Below are 12,049 nucleotides of genomic sequence, written 5' to 3'. Positions count from 1 at the left end.
GAGACTTGGGCAGAGAAATGGCTTGTAGAGTTTAATCCAGATAAGTATGAGGTAATGCTTTCTGGAAGGTCTAATACAAGTGGAAATTATTCAGTAAATGGCAGAACCCTTCGGAGTATTGACAGGCAGAGGGATCTGGGCATACAGGTCCACAGATCGCTTGACGTGGCAATGCAGGTGGATAAGGCAATCACGAAGGCATTCAGCATGCTTGCTTTCTTTAGTCGGGGCGTTGAGTATAAAAGTTGGAAAGTCAAGATTCATAAAAATGATTCCAGGGATGTGGAATTTCATTAAAAAGTTAGAGTGGTAAAGTCGGGACTGTGTTCTTTGGGGAAGAGAAGAATGAGAGGTGATTTGATACAGGTATTCAAAATTATGAGGGGTCTGGACAGAGTGGATAGGAAGAAACTGCCCCTATTGGTGGAAGAACCGGAGGACAGAATGTTAATGTAGTCGTCAAAAATGGAGACTTAAGAAGACATTTTTTCACGCAGCGAGTGGTTGGGATCTGGAACTCACTTCCTGAGAGTGGAGGCAGGTTCAATGAGGCATTTGACAGAGAATTGGATTATTACGTGAAAAGGAAAAGCCTACAGGGTTAAGGAGGAAAGATAGTCAGAGAGTTTTATAGCACAGCAAGAGGCCCTTTGGTCCATCATGTCCGTACTGGCCATCAAGCTCCCATCTGTTCTAATCCCATTTTTCCAACTTTAATGCGTAGCCTTGTATGCTATAGCCTTCTAAGTGAGGAATGGCATAAAGTGCATTGCTCATTCAGAGAACTGGCATCGACATGATGGGCCAAATGGCCTATTTCTGTGTTGTGTTACAGCTAGATGAGGGGGAGAGAATTGGCTCCCCTCCATTCAGCCTTCTCAGTTGGTCATAACAAAGGCTTTGAAATTAATTTTGCCCATGGATGCATTTTAAAAATCCAAATGTATGTCTTACTATCCATGCAGTGAGCAATAAGGAGTCAGTCAACGCGATTTTCTTGAGTGAAAGAAGAAGCAAATACTTTGGCCACTAAACCAAAGAAAAAATAATAAATGATGCAATGTTAGACGCACATTGTTATCAGAAGATGGAAAATTAGACTCCAAATAAAAATATGAAAATATACGGTTAACTCTGCTTATCCTTGAGGCGTAGATTGTCGAACGTTGCAGCCGTTTTATTTCAGCTGTTTTTTGCCCCCACATCACAAAAGATGTGCAAGGTAGGTGGATTGAACACACTAAATTGCCCTTTAATTAGAAAAAATGAATTGGAAATTCTAAATTTATGGAAAAAAAAATTGAGGGAAAATAATGTCAGATGGATTTGAGCAAAACCTTCACTGGAGATATCTTAATCTTCGTGAAAATTGGCAATGTTGGGAGACGCATGGTTTGAGCAAGATTGTGCAAACCTGTAGAACATATATGGAACATATGGTCAAGAAAGCCTCTGGAATGTTTTCCTTAATTGGACGTTGTATTGGATACAGAAACAGGGGTGTTTTGCCGTATAAACACTGGTTAGGCCACAGCTGGGGTTTTGTCTATAGTTCCGGTCACCCACATTACAGGAAGCACATAATTGCATTGGAGAGAATGCATAGGAGATTTACAAAGAACGTTGCCCTGGGCTTGAAGGTTGCAGCTTTGAGGAGAGATTGGATAGGATAGGGTTGTTTTCCTCAGTAGAAAGGAGGCTGAGCGGTGACCTAATTGAGGTACAAAACTGTGAGGGAACTAGTCAGGGTCTCTCCTAGCTGTGTGTGTGTGTGTGTGTGTGTGTGTGTGTGTGTGGGGGGGGGGGGGGGGGGGGGGGTCAATTACCAGAGGATGGAGATTAGAATGGAAATGAGGAAAAACCTTTTCATCCAGAGGTGGTAGGTGTCTGGAATTTACCGTCTAAGTTGGTGGTTGAGGCTGAAATGATCAACCCATTTAAAAGGTTAGCCTGAATCTGTAACCTGCAACGATACGGACCAGGTGCTGGAAAGTGGGATTAAAATAAGTTGCTAGTTTCTTTTTTCTCTTTTCTTGGCCAGCACAGACACGATGGGATGAATGGCCTTTTTCTGCACCGTAACATTTCTCTAGTTCTATGTCTATTAGACACAGGGAGAGGTGGCAATGGAGGATTTGAACATTCATTGATTTCATCAGCTGTCCAGTCAATTTGAGGATGACATCTACCCAGGGTCGTGGGTTTCTGCCATGGACCTTCATGTGACTGAACAGATTGATTCTTGGTCCACAGGTCTTTGGTCACATGGGGCAGGAGGTCTCAAGATGCAGTGGGATCCGGAGAGCAGGAGTTACTTCCTTTTCCTTCCTTCTCTGCGGCCGCACTGCCTCTTAATTAAGACATTGGGATTCAGAGCATGATGCATCTTCATGGACAAGTTCCTGATAGGGGCTGATTTAGCACACTGGGCTAAATCACTGGATTTTAAAGCAGATCAAGGCTATTGAGACCCCTTAATCGGTAAGTTGAGGCATTGTTGTGGGGTGGGCAGACAAGACCAAGAGGAGACTTGGCAGAGGCAATTAATATCATGAAGGATTTAGGCAGTGCATTTTTAAAATCTGTTCTTGGGATGTGGGTGCTGCTGGTTGGGCCAGCATTTATTGTCCATTTCTAATGGCCCTAAATTGAGTAGCTTGCTGGGCCATTTCAGGGGGCAGTTAAGAGTCAATCACCTGGGCAGCACGATGGCCTAGTGGTTAGCACAGCTGCCTCACGGCGCTGAGGTCGCTGGTTCGATCCCGGCTCTGGGTCACTGTCCGTGTGGAGTTTGCACATTCTCCCCGTGTCTGCGTGAGTTTCGCCCCCACAACCCAAAAATGTGCCAAGTAGGTATATTGGCTGCGCTAAATTGCCCCGTAATTGGAAAAAATAATTGGGTAATCTAAATTTATTTTTAAAAAGAGTCAACCACCTTGCTGTAGACCTGGATTCACTTGTAGGCCAGACCAGGTAAGGATGAAAGATTTATTTCCCTCAGGACATTAGTGAACCAGATGACTTTTTCCATTATTAAACTCTTAAGTTCCAGATTTTTAATGAATTTAAATTTCAACATCTGCCATGAATGATATTTGGTTCCTGATCCCCAGAGCATTGTCCAAACATAGAACATAGAATGCAGAAGGAGGCAATTCGGCCCATCGAGTCTGCACCGACCCACTTAAGCCCAGACTTCCACCCTATCCCCTAACCCAATAACCCCTCCTAACCTTTTTGGTCACTAAGGGCACTTTATCATGGCCAATCCACCTGACCTGCACATCTTTGGACTGTGGGAGGAATCCAGAGCACCCGGAGGAAACCCACACAGACACGGGGAGAACGTTTTTCCAATTAAGGGGCAATTTCGTGCAGACTCTGCACAGAGAGTAACCCAGTGGGGAATCGAACCTGGGACCCTGGCACTGTGAAGCCACAGTGTTAACCACTTGTGCTGCCCAAACCAGGTGTGTCCAGTTCTCAATAATACTCCGTCACTGCCTCCACTGTCACTAAAACATAGAATTTCTACAGTGCAGAACATGGCCATTCAAGCCATTGAGTCTGCACCCAACGCCTGAAGGGTTGATAACCAAAGAGGTTAAGGTGGTTGGCAAAAGAGCCAGAGGTGACATCAGAGAAAGCCCTTTCACATAGAGTGTGGTTAGGATTTGGGATGCATTGTTTGATAGGATGGCGGATAGCGACTCAGTGGTAACTTTGGAAAATAAATTGAATAAGTACTTGAAGAAATATTATTGGGATATGGAGAAGAATTTGGGTATTGGAACTAGCTGCATTGTTTTTCAAAAGAGGCAGCACTGTCTAATGGGCTGCATGGCTTTCTTCCATTATACCTATAATTATAGCTCCAATTCTATGAAATCACAAATCAGAGGGCTATCAGCTTAATTACATGAGGCAATGCCTCATCAACCTAATGATTATTTTTGTGCATTAATTTTCCGAAGTGAAGGTGCTTTATATACACAGACAGGCATTGCACACACTCATTCATTAGGAATCTCATTTAGAAACATGCAACTAATCATGTGAATAACAAGCTGGACGATAGAATGAATTGACAGAGCAAACGTCGACTTCAAGGGGCAACTTGACCCAAGCAGCTGGTGGATGTCCAAGCACATTGTTTGCCTTGGAATATGTTGCTCCCTCTGTGCTGCTGAAATGGAGGTGCAGGATCACGTTGCCTGCGGAGGGCAGAAGGTCAGAGTTGCGTAATAAAAGGCTGACTGAACATGATGGGTATTGCTAATTACCCGAGAGTTATTGGAGAATCTTTCTTTGGTTAGTGAGTGGGAAGAGTATTTCCTTTGGCAACTATGTGGGTGGCACGCGAGGAAAATTACCGTAAAAAACAGGGACTGGCTTTCAATTGCAAATTTTTTAAAATTTGAGTTCAAATTCTACCAACTGCCATGTTTCCCCAAGGTATTTGCCTTTGCCTCTAGACTAGTCCAGTGTCATTGCCGATACGTGACCAGTTTCTCCAGTAAAGGGTAGGGCAGATTTCGGCTGGTGTTGAACCTTTGGTGAAGTTACTCAATGAATCCTGCTCCTCTCATCGTACGTGGACAGAGGAGGGAGATTGAATTGGGGAGCAGAGGCTTTGTACGCCCATGCAGTAGAAATAATCATTAGATGTGCTCCTGTTGCAGTGTCTGGGCAGCACGGTAGCATTGTGGGGGCAGCACGGTAGCATTGTGGACAGCACAATTGTTTCACAGCTCCAGGGTCCCAGGTTCGATTCCGGCTTGGGTCACTGTCTGTGTGGACATGCTCCCCGTGTGTGCGTAGGTTTCCTCCGGGTGCTCCGGTTTCCTCCCACAGTCCAAAGATGTGCAGGTTAGCTGGATTAGCCATGATAAATTGCCCTTAGTGTCCAAAATTGCCCTTAGTGTTGGTTGGGGTTGCTGGGTTATGGGGATAGGGTGGAGGTGTTGACCTCGGGTAGGGTGCTCTTTCCAAGAGCCGGTGCAGACTTGATGGGCTGAATGGCCTCCTTCTGCACTGTAAATTCTATGATAAAGCACAGCAAACCTACCCTCCAATGCATCAGCTCCAGCCTACGTAAAGAATGGACTGGTTCATTGAATGGGATTTTCGCCCTGTATGCTTTCTTCTCTTCTGTTTTTGAGTATTCCATTTTGAAATAAAGATTGACAGTACCCTGACTCAGGGATAGTTTATGTTTTTCTCTCGTCTCCTTTATCGCTGGATATTGCATGTATGTGTTACAGTTTTTTATTTCCGTTTTTTACTTCTAAAGATGAGACTGTCAGTCCTGAGGAGCTTATTTGCCTTCTGCATCCAATGTCAGCACAATCACTCTCAGGTCAAGTATTGAATGGACCACATGCAGAGTAAAAATCCTCTTGTCCAGGCATCATTCCAGAACAGGTTCCGATACTGCACCAAGTATTTAAGACAATTGAAGAATTTAATAAAGTAAATAGAGTGAAAATAAATATCCTGATGGGTATAAGCCAGAAAATATGTTATGACCTGCCAATTTTTATTTTTATTCATTTATGGGATGTGGGAGGTCACTGGTTAGGCCAGCATTTATTGCCTATCCCTAGTTTCCCTTCAGAGGGCGGTGATGAATTGTCTTCTTGAACTGCTGAAGTCCTTGAGGTGTAGGTACACCCACTCTGCTGTCGGGAGAGTGTTCCAGGATATTTCCCCAGCAACAGTGAAGGAACGGCGATATATTTCCAAGTCAGGTTAGTGAGTGACTTGGAGGAGAATCTCCAGGTGGTGGGGTTCCCAGATATCTCCTGCTCTTGTCCTTGTAGATGGTAGTGGTAGTGGGTTTGGGAGGTGCTGTCTAAGGAACCTTGGTGAGTTACTGCAGTGCATCTTGTAGATGGTGCACATGGCTGCCACTGTTCGTCGGTGGTGGAAGGTTTGAATGTTTGTGGAAGGAGGAGGAATCAAGCGTGCTGCTTTGTCCTGGATGGTGTTGAGCTTCTTGAGTGTTGCTGTAGCTGCACTCATCCAGGCAAGTGGAAAGTATTCCATTACACTCCTGACATGTGTCTTATAGGTGGTGGACAGGCTTTGGGAGGTCAGGAGGTGAGTTACTCACTGTAGGATTCCTAGTCTCTGACCTGCCCTGGTAGTGACAGTATTAATGTGGCTAATCCAGTTCAGTTTCTGATCAATGGTAACCACCAGGATGTCGATTGTGGGGGATTTAGCGATGGTAATGCCATTGAATGACAAGGGGTGATGGTTCGATCCTCTCTTGTCGGAGATGGTCAGTGCCTGCCAGTTGTCTGGCACAAATGTAATTTGCCACTTGCCAGCCCAAGCCTGGATATTGTCCAGGTCTTGTTGCATTTGGACATGGACTGCTTCATATTCTGAGGAGTCATGAACAGTGCTGAACATTGTGCAGTCATCCACAAACATCCCCACTTCTGATCTTATGATGGAAGGGAGGTCAAGCAGCTGAAGATAGCTGGGCTTTGGGCAGCAGGGTAGCATGGTGGTTAGCATAAATTCTTCACAGCTCCAGGGTCCCAGGTTCGATTCCCGGCTGGGTCACTGTCTGTGTGGAGTCTGCACGTCCTCCCCCTGTGTGCGTGGGTTTCCTCCGGGTGCTCCGGTTTCCTCCCACAGTCCAAAGATGTGCGGGTTAGGTGGATTGGCCATGCTAAATTGCCCGTAGTGTCCTAATAAAAGTAAGGTTAAGGGGGGTTTGTTCGGTTACGGGTATAGGCTGGATACGTGGGTTTGAGTAGGGTGATCATGGCTCGGCACAACATTGAGGGCCGAAGGGCCTGTTCTGTGCTGTACTGTTCTATGTTCTATGTTCTATGAAACTACCCTGAGGAACTCCTGAAATGATGCCTGAAGCATCACAATCATCTTCCTTTGTGCCAAGTATGTTTCCAACCAGTGGGGACTTTTCCCCCTGATTCTCATTGACTCCAGTTTAGCTCCTTGATTCCATACTTGGTCACATGCTGCCTTGATGTCAAGGGCAGTCATTCAGAGGTATTGTCAGGTAGCAGGTCTCCACAGAGAGAGTATTGGAAATTTGGAACTCTCTCTAGAAGAATCATAAAATCCATACATTCGGCGCCTCGAGTCTGCACCGACCCTTCGAAGGATCAACCTATCTAGGCCCAATCACCCGCCCTATTCCTGTGACCCCACCCTAAGTTGCAATTTATCATGACCAATCCACCAAACCTGCAACTCTTTGGACTGTGGGAGGAAACCAGAGCACCTGAAAGAAACCCACGCAGACACGGGGAGAATGTGCAAACTCCACACGGTCACCCAAGATCAAAATTGAACCCAGGTACCTGGAACTGTGGGGCAACAATGCTAACCACTGTGCTGCCCACTCTCTCCCCATCAGTGAAAGTTGTGGATGGGGGAAACAATAGAACATTTAAAAACTGAGATTGATAGATTCTTGCTCACAGCAACAATAAGGCAAGTAAATCAGCCATATTCTAATTTATTGATGGAGCAGACAAGCTTCATGACTGAACGGTGTCCTCCTCTCCCCACGTGCCCCCATTATATTCCTATACCCCATAAAGTCCTTCCCAACCATCCTGATGAGTGTCCGGTTACAAACAGTTGTCTGCTGTGGAAGCAGATGTTCGAGAAATAGATTGAGATTGTAAGGCAGGACGATAGCACAGTGGTTAGCACTGCTGCCTACGGCACCGAGGTCCCAGGTCCGATCCTGGTCCTGGGTCATGTCCGTGTGGATTATACACATTCCCCCCGTGTCTGCTTGGGTCTCATTCCCACAACCCAAATATGTGCAGAGTAGGTGAATTGGCCACACTAAATTGCTCCTCAATTGGAAAAATGAGAATTGGGTACTCTAAATGTCTAAGAAAAAAAAGAGATTGCCTGTGACTCATTCCGCTAAGTTACTTTCAGTTGGCAGAAGAAGAGTCTTGGGACACAATTCGATGGAAAATAATCTATGTCCAGTTGTGGGTGCGTTTAGCGGGCTGTTTCTAAAGACCCCACCATTCAACGGCACTTTCGCTGTTTTTATTGGTTTTGCAGAGTTCCCCTCTGGCGAGTCTGCATTTGAGCTATTTCCTGCTGGTGAACCCGGCAAGAAAGGCTCCGAGTCACAGATCGGGGCACCGCACCATTTCTTAGCCCTCCCCTCCCTTCCATTCCCTCCCCAAAATCAGGGGAGCCCTGTGAGCAACTCCTCAACCACCCTGTACCCGGTTATGCCTCCCAGGCCCGCTCCCCGCCAGCGCCAACCTTGCACCCTACCCTGGCAGTGCCCCCTTCCTACTTGGCAGTGCCACATGGCACTACCTGGATGCTCAGATTGCAACCCCAGCGTGTCATGCTGGCAGTGCCAAGGTGCCCAGGTGCCAGGGAGCACCAGGGTGCCACCCAGGTCACTAAAGGTCTGGGAGACCCACTCCCCCCCCACCCCCGCCCACCCCACCCTGGCTGGTGAGGGCGAGATCCAGATTGCAATGTCATGCGAGATTTTGTTAAATCTCATGATGCGTTTCGAGCATTGCACATCTCACCTAATGCTTCTCGCGAGATTCAACGACCGCATCCTGACACCACGTCAGGTGCAGAGAGGCTGCTAAATTGCACCCTTTATGTTTGATTTGTCTGGATTCATACTCAAGAATTTTCAGAGTGAAATGCAATTTATTTTTGCGCTTTACCTTTCAAAGCACAAAGTACATCGACAACAGTGGTTGGTTGCAGTGCGGAACAAGGGGTCAAACAAAGCAAATACATGAGCAAGTGCAGCATAGGGCGTTGTGAATAGTGTTCTTACAGGGAACAGATCAGTCCGAGGGGGAGCCGTTGAGGAGTCTTGTAGCTGTGGGGAAGAAACTGTTCCATGTGTGGGTCTTCAGACTTCTGTACCTTCTGCCTGATGGAAGGGTCTGGAAGAAGGCAATGCCTGGGTGGGAGGGTCTCTGATAATGCTGTCTGCCTTCCTGAGGCAGCGGGAGGTGTAGACAGAATCAATGTGAGGGTGGCAAGCTTGTGTGATGCGTTGGACTGAGTTCACCACACTCTGCAGTTTCTTGCGATCTGGGACCGAGCAGTTGCCATACCAGGCTGTGATGCAGCCGGATAGGATGCTCTCTATGGCACATCTGTAGAAGTTTGTGAGAGTCGATGCAGGCATGCCAAATTTCTTTAGCTTCCGTAGGAAGTAGAGACGTTGTTGGGCTTTCTTGACTGTTGCATCAACGTGAGTGGACCAGGACAGACTGTTGGTGATGGTGACCCCCAGGGGCTTAAAGCTATCGACCATCTCCACTTTGAAGCCATTGATGCAGACGGGAGTGTGTGCCGTGCTGCGCTTCCTGAAGTCGATGATCAGTTCCTTGAACTTTCCGACATTTAGAGAGGTTGTTTTCGGTCCACCATGCAACCAAGTGATTTATCTTCCTTCTGTAGTCTGATTCGCGTTGTTTGTGATACGACCCACCACAGTCGTATCTTCCGCAAACTTATAGATTGAATTGGAATTAAATCTTGCCACACAGGCGTGTGTGTATCGGGAGTGCAGTAGAGGACTGAGCACACATCCTTATGACAACCATGTGGCTGGAGAATCCAGCCCATCATCTCTGGTCAGCCTGGTCGCCCACTGTTGAATCCTCTTACTGAGCTTCTCCACCTTAATTAATCCCATCCCACATCGGAAAACATCATCAGAACCTTTGGCTTTCACCTCACCTTCAATTATTTCCCTTAAGTCTTATCCCAATTATTTTTTAAATGTTTCTCTCTCTCTCTTGGAAACCACTTTAGAATGTTTTCTGTGTTAAAAGCATTTTGTATGCATAAATAGCCAGGTTGATACTGCATCATTAATCTGCATGGCCTGATGTACCACTGTGAACACGGTGGTGGAATATTAATTTAAAACAAATAAAGCCTTTGCCTTCCATGACAATAGAACCTGCTTTACAGCCAATGAAGTATTATTGAAGTTTTGTCACTGTTCTAATATTGGAAATTCAACTAAGTCCCTCAAACTGCAATGTGACAATGACAGGATCATCAGTTTAAAAAATATAGGAGCAGGAGTAGGCCATTCGGCCCTTCAACCGTGCTCTGCCTTCAACATGGTCATGGCTGATCTTCTATCTCAATGCCATATTCTAGCTCTCTCCCCAGAGCCCTTTGACATCATTGGAGTCTAGAAATCTATGTATGTCCTTCTTAAATGTCTTCACTGACTTGGCCTCCACAGCTTTCTGTGGTAGAGAATTCATAGGTTCAGAAAACTCTAAGTGAAGAAATGTCTCCTCATCTCAGTCTTAAATGGCCTACCTCGCATCCTGAGACTGTGATTCCCTTGTTCTCGACCCTCTAGCCAGAGGAAACAGCATCCCTGCATCCAGTCTGTCCAGTCATGTTTATATGTTTCAATTGGATCCCTTCTAAATTCCAATGAGTTCAGGCTCAGTTGACCCAATCTCACCTCATATCACAATCCTGCCATCCCAGAAATCAGTCTGGTGATTTTTTGCTGCACTCACTCTATGGCTGTAAGTGTGTCAAACATGATTTCCCTTTCAGAAATCCATATTGCCTTAGTCTAATCCGATTGCTATTTTTTAAGTGTCCTGTTATCACAGCCTTTGTAATAGACTCAGCCATTTTCCCTACTACTGAAGTTCGGATAACCGGTCTGCAATTTCTTGTTTCCTCCCTCTTTCTTTTTTTAAACAACAGGGTTCCATCTGCCACCCTCCAATCTTCCAAGACTGTTTATATTTATTTATTGTCACAAGTAGGCATACATTAACACTGCAATGTAGTTACTGTGAAAAGCCCCTCGTCGCCACATTCCGGCGCCTGTTCGGGTACGCACAGGGAGAATTCAGAATGGCAATTCGCCTGACAGCATGTCAGACATGGGGAGAACGTGCAGACTCCACACAGACAGTGACCCAAGCTGGGAATCAAACCTGGGACCCTGGCGCTGTGAAGCCACAGTGCTAACCACTGTGCTACCGTGCTGCCCAGCCAACCGACTCCAAACTCTTAGAATCATTGAACTGTGGAATTGTTATGGGACAGAAAGAGACAATTGTGCCTGCACTGGCTGAAGAAAAAAAGATAGAAAGAAAGAACTTGCATTTACATACCTTTCAGACCTTTTACCATCTTGGAAATATCAGTTTAAAACATCTGTATTACATAAGTAATAGTAGCACTGTTCATCCTCAGAGTCAAAGATGACCACAGTGTTTTTGAAGATGGCTAACCAGTCCATTTTCAGTAGGAAAAGGTATGCTGCATATTGGGCACATGGGTATTGTAGGTGTGGAAGAGAAGCTTCTGCCTCTGGAATTGTGAAGCTCACTTTCCTATTGAACAATGCCACTCTGTTCTGGTTGCTGATAAGACTGCGCCAATCTCAGCGATTCCGTGCCAAGTTCTCCCATGTCTCAGGAGTGATGTTGGAACCCTTCAGTCAGACTTTAGGGATGTCCTTGAAGGACTTGTTGTGGCCTCCATGTGAATGTTTCCCCTCAATTAGCTCACATAGAACATAGAACAGTACAGCACAGAACAGGCCCTTCGGCCCTCGATGTTGTGCCGAGCCATGATCACCCTACTCAAACCCACGTATCCACCCTATACCCGTAACCCAACAACCCCCCCTTAACCTTACTTTTATTAGGACACTACGGGCAATTTAGCATGGCCAATCCACCTAACCCGCACATCTTTGGACTGTGGGAGGAAACCGGAGCGCCCGGAGGAAACCCACGCACACAGGGGGAGGACGTGCAGACTCCACACAGACAGTGACCCAGCCGGGAATCGAACCTGGGACCCTGGAGCTGTGAAGCATTTATGCTAACCACCATGCTACCCTGCTGCCCCAATCACGAGAGGAGAGTTTTTTTTTTGGCAGGTGGTCATCAGACATTCTGGCAACCCCTCCTATTGTTACAATCTTCATAGAGTCTGTGAACTTGTAAAAATAAATTTAAACTGAAGGGATGATGTTACAGAATGTCATGTT

At 46.1% G+C, this 12,049-nt stretch overlaps 1 protein-coding gene across 1 annotated transcript in view; it reads left to right on the top strand.

Annotated features, from left to right (window-relative positions):
- The window catches only part of LOC119963845 (dedicator of cytokinesis protein 2-like), a 1,353,280-nt gene that overhangs the window by 1,259,644 nt on the left and 81,587 nt on the right, over nt 1-12,049 (top strand).

The sequence above is a fragment of the Scyliorhinus canicula genome, chromosome 3 (assembly GCF_902713615.1).
Source record: "Scyliorhinus canicula chromosome 3, sScyCan1.1, whole genome shotgun sequence".
Lineage (NCBI taxonomy): Eukaryota > Metazoa > Chordata > Chondrichthyes > Carcharhiniformes > Scyliorhinidae > Scyliorhinus > Scyliorhinus canicula.
The sequence above is the reverse complement of the archived record's forward strand: the minus strand, read 5'-3'. Positions and strand labels throughout refer to the sequence as shown.